The sequence below is a fragment of the Nilaparvata lugens genome, chromosome 3 (assembly GCF_014356525.2).
Source record: "Nilaparvata lugens isolate BPH chromosome 3, ASM1435652v1, whole genome shotgun sequence".
NCBI classification, from domain to species: Eukaryota; Metazoa; Arthropoda; class Insecta; order Hemiptera; family Delphacidae; genus Nilaparvata; species Nilaparvata lugens.
The window spans coordinates 55750724-55756471 of NC_052506.1; positions in this window are offsets into that span (position 1 = coordinate 55750724).

Consider the following 5748-nt stretch of genomic DNA (forward strand, 5'->3'; position numbering starts at 1 on the left):
TAAATCTGGCGCTGTTACATAGGTTAGTGTCAGTAGTTTTTTTGACCAATAGATGGCGCTAGTGGTCCTATAGTGAGGTCCACATTATAATGGCAGTGTACGATTGACAATACTGTTGCTGTCCTTTTCTGTTATACAACAAAACAGATAGCACTATCTCTCTCTCGCTTTGCAATGTTGTCTATTTGCCAGAATATTTTATATTCACTTTTGACAGTGACTGTATAAAACTGACCAAACAATTTTCAGCCGCCATTTTTTTCTTCATTCTATCAAAATACTTGAGTACACAAGTCGTATAATTGATTTAAAATGCATTTTTGAAATAATGAAATAATTTTTAAACATTACCGTATGAGAAACACAAATTAAAATACCTGAAATGACATTTTAAAAGTTGATAACTAACCATCCTAGACTTCATCCATGCTTCAGTTAGCCTACCCGTATAGGTTAGACGTACTCGTACCGGTATAAATAAAATTGAAAAGTTATTTAAGAATTAATCCATTGAAATTACTTATTTTTTAATAGGATTACTATTTTTCTATTATTTTTAAAAGAAATTGGAGTAGAATATCAACTAAATAACTTAATTTCTGTTGTTTTGAAATTCAGATTATTGTACCACAGCTTTTTAAATTAGCCGCCATTTCAGGTTTGTATAAAAATAAAAATCTAATCTCAGTTATGAAAGCAAATTTTTGAATCAAATTATGAAAAAATATATTTCCTTGATTAATTTGACATTAAATTAATTATTTTATCAAGGAAATGATAATTATTATTAGATTAAATTTGATGGGATGAATTGAGTAACAGCTGTGTACAGTCAGTGGCAAAATGGAGAGACTTGGCAACGTTTTTCTCCTATCTTTCTTCACTGCCATTATAACGTGAACCTCACTATAAACAATGACGCTGTCTGTTAGTTCATGTTAGTTGCGGTCAAAATGGCGTCAAAGCAGGAAAAAGCACAATGTGTGCTTTGGTTTCACAAAACGAAATCGCCCATCAGTGTTCAGCGTAATTTTCGGGCTTCTTATGGACACAGCCCTCCTGATGTTAAATCAATAAAGCGATGGTATGACAGGTTCAAAGAAACAGGCAGCGTTGAAGATCTTCCTAGAAGTGGCAGGCCTAGTGTGAGTGAAGCAACTGTTGATCGTGTTCGGCAATCATTTCAACGGAGTCCGTCTAAATCAACTCGTCAAGCATCACGTGAACTTCAAATACCGCAAGCAAGTGTTGTGAAAATTCTTCATAAAAGGCTTAGGTTGCATGCTTATAAAGTGCAAATCGTGCAGGCCTTGCAACCGAATGATTTGCTGAAACGTGCAGAATTCGCAACTGAGATTCTCAACAGGATTGATGGCGCTAACGATTACTTAAATCGCATTTGTTTTACAGATGAATCCACCTTTCATGTCAGTGGAGTGGTAAATAGGCATAATGTCTGTATATGGGGATCAGAGAATCCACACGCTACTGTACAGTTACAGCGAGACGGTGAAAAAGTTAATGTTTGGTGCAGCCTAATGCACAACAAGGTTTTTGGGCCGTTTTTCTTCACGGAAAAAACCATTAGCGCTAACATTTACTTAGATGTGTTGCAACAGTTCATTGCACCACAGTTAGAAGATTATCAACCATGGATAATTTTCCAGCAAGATGGAGCACCCCCCCCCCACTGGGCTTTGAGAGTGCATAATTTCCTAGATGAAACATTTCCAGATCGGTGGATTGGAAGGGATGGTCCAACACCCTGGCCACCCCGCTCTCCAGACATTACTCCCCTTGACTTTTTTATGGGGATATAATCAAGGACAGAGTCTTCGCCACACCAGTTGCTGACATCGACGAATTGAAGGCTAGGATACAAGCTGCTGTGGGTACTGTGACAGAACACATGTTACAAAACACCTGGCGAGAACTGGAATACCGCTTCGACATTCTCCGGGCCATCAAGGGGGCACACGTTGAAGTTTACTAATGTAAGTGATATTAAAAAAAAACTACTACCACTAACCTATGTAACAGCGCTAGATATAAATTGATATGTCAAACGGTTATTCTGTAATAAATTTCTAAAATAAGGGCAAGACTTTATGCTCACTCTGTATAATAATTCTTCATAGCTAGCTCAAAATAATATTTGTTAATCAATGCAAAACATTTATTTTTTGAATCTATTTATATTGTTATGAATTTCAATAGAAATAAGCACAGTATATAGAAGAAGAGATTTTCATTGAGATTTTTCTCATTTAGATTTTCATCTAAATAGGTACTGTAGAAATAATAATGAATACACTCAATAAATGACTAAAAACTAATCACAGACATGAAAGTTCTTAATCAAGACAGAACATGTTAAAAATACATATGTAGGCCCATTTTTGATTTCATTTTTGAAAACTATTTAATGAAGGCTTTAGTGTAGCTTGAAATGTATATCACATTGACCATGCACAACCACTTGCTTTGTTGAAATTGGCAGATATCTAAAGGCTTAGTACCCACACTTTTTTTGTAAATAATGTTGAAAAATGAAAGTGGGCCATACTTGAACAGTCAAGACCCATCTCCAGTGACAACATTTTTTTCAAGTCTTGGTCCTCATCAAATTGTGTTGCTCGACGGAGCACTGATTCAAAATTGATTCATTAGTTTTTTATTTATCTCCATTCCAAGTTTTTCATGTGGATCACAACCTTGCAGTGTACATGAAACTTTTCTTCAGTGTTGAAACCTCTTCATTCATTCATTCAGTGTTCAATCCAAAATCATCTTATGTTTTGGATCTCGCATCTAGCTTGCAATTTTGGATTTTTTGCAATGCTACTCATTGAAGAATCGATTTCTTCTTTCACATCGTCTTGTATCTGGTAACGCTACTACCGTACATTCAGATTCAATCTCGCTATCCCCTTTGGAGTGTCCTCATCGGAGTTTCATCGGTTTCTTATAACAGTGAGGGGTTCACTGTTGTCAGCCTAGAGTCGTCCTGGATTCCTGCTGGTCTCCAGAGTCTTGGTTTGAGGTTCTCTTCCTGATCTGCACCACCTGCGTGGACACGCTGGTGCTCGTCTCCACCTGCTGTTGCTTCAAATTTTCTGAGCTAAGTCCTATATTTAACATTATTGATATTCTCACATCACGTCAACTATAGCAAAATATCCACTTTGGTTATAGATCTTGTGCTATCTCTTCTAAATTGGATATTTTGAGTTTAAAGTACACTTGCTCTATCTTCCCAGACTTGTCTTAATTTATCAGTGAATCTTATATTCAATATTATCTCAATATTCAGTGAATCTTTTTAATTAAGTGTTTTCCACTAATTTTAAAGCTTTCATCTTCCATTGGTGATTGTATCCTTTTGGTTTCAAAATTGACAATAATTAGTAACCTTCATTTTGAATAATTGTTATTTGTTTTTTCAATTATTAATTCCCATATTAATGTATTTTCATTTTGATTTCTAAAAGTTTAAATAGTCTCAAACTCATTCAATTATTTTGGTTATCTATAAAGTATTTTAATCTCATGATTTCAAATTCATATTGTTTTATTGTAAATCAATCTTTAAATATTCCAAAGTATTGAAAGTGTTTAAACATCACTCCTTTATCTTGTCATTATTTAAATTCAAGCAAGCAATTAGAACCATTCTTTTACTTGTAGGCCTATTCCACTAATATTGTATTTTTATTTAGTTTCCTTTGTGTCAGTTCAGTCTCTTGATTCTTGCACCTTTGCAGATCTTGTCCTTTGTATCGATTATTAGCTTAACTTTGTGACTACTGTTTGTTCAGCTTATCCATTCTAAATTGTAGAACTTTGGTAATCGTTCATCATTTGTTTGATTTTGAACTTTCTTTTTTTCTTATAAAACTTTTCATTACAAATTTTGCAAATTCAATTTTTGATTACTCTTGTATTTGTTACTTGAGCACCTTTCCAATTTGAGCATTTTAATTGTGATTTTTCAATATTCAGTAACTTTTCTCATTGGATCCTGATATAGTCAATCAGGACTTACTGTACATAACAATTTCACAGACAGGTTCACTGAATTATTAGCTAAGCTCACTATTAATTGTGAGTCATTTGAGAATCAGCAACAGATGTTGCATTCACAAAATTTTAGCAACTCTGACATGCCTCATGAGTCACATCATGACATCCCAACTCATGCTCAGGAATTGGTATCCTCTCCAGCTCCTCAGCTGCCTGTAGGAATTGAATCTGCTGTACAGCCTCCTATTGCTAATCCAGTGTCACCCTCTGTGGCATCAAGCAGTATTCCTCAACTGATGCATCAGGTCATGCCTCAGGTGCCCATGCATTGGTCTCAATCACCCATGTTTCAATTTCAAGGGTATAAATTACCAGACATTCCATTACCTACATTTGATGGTAATTTTGATCAATGGATTGAATTCCGCTCCTTGTTTTCTGCTATTGTTGTAGATAATCACACAGTTGCTCCAAGTACTAAAATTTCAGTATTTGAAGCAAGCGCTAAGTGGAGAGGCACTTTATCGCATTGCTAATGTTCCTTTTGGGCAGTTTGACTTAGCATGGTCACTGCTGACACACCGGTATGATGATAACCCGCGCCTGATTGCAGACACACATGTTACTGCAATCTTCGATCCACCTCCACTCAATTCAAATTTGGCTCCATCATGGAGAAATTTTATTGATCATTGTAAAACTCATATTCATGCTTTAGAATCGATTGATTTAAAGGTAGACATCAAGGATTTATTGTATTTGTATATTGTCATTTCATGTTTTGACTCTCGTACCCTGCATGATTGGGAGCAGTACAATATGTCTGCCACTATGCCATCAATGGAACAATTATGGAACTTCATGGAGGCACGGCATAAGGTTGCACAAGCCATATCTGTCAGCTCGTCTAATCATGTGCAGGAGGCACATAAATTGGCTAGCAACACAAATGCTAAGCCACCACAAGCTACTAGACCAACTAGTCATCCTCAAAATGCAAACATTAACAAAAATAAAGTTCATAATTCTCATTCTAACAATAGCAAATCTTATGTTTGTCTCTATTGCAAAGATGCTAGTCACAATGTTTTCAAGTGTCCAATTTTACAGAATATCGACACTGCCGGTAAGAAGGATGCTGTCAGAAGAAAAAATCTCTGTTTTAACTGATTCATTTTCGGACATTTTTGTCTTGGATCCTGCCATCACTGTGGAAAGCGACATCACACAGTATTGCATGAGTTTTTTCCAGCTCCAATGGTAAGAATTTCTCATCCAACAGTATTCAATCATGTTCCACTCCATCTGAGGGTGTTTCCTCTATGAATTCGAGAGTTCAGATGCAGTCACCCTGTTTGTTGTCTCCGCTTCAGCAATCTGCTGTCAGTTTGCCTACTGCTAGCAGTTCCAACTCTGTAGTGAATTTGCATTCTGGTTCATCCCCTCACTCAGTGCCTGTCAATCAAATTGCAGAAAATCAAGTTTCTGTCAATTGTGCTTCTCACACCAACAATGATCACAGATCATCATCTATTGCCATCATGCCTACGGCTGAGATCATCATAGTTCATTCAAAAGGTCAGCACATTAACTTGTCATGCTCTGTTAGACACTGGCAGTGACACTTGTCTAATGTCGGAGAATTTGGCTACTCGATTGGCTCTTCCAATCATTCACAGAAACACTTCAATTCAAACTGTTGCTGGTAATTCTGCAAAGTCTACA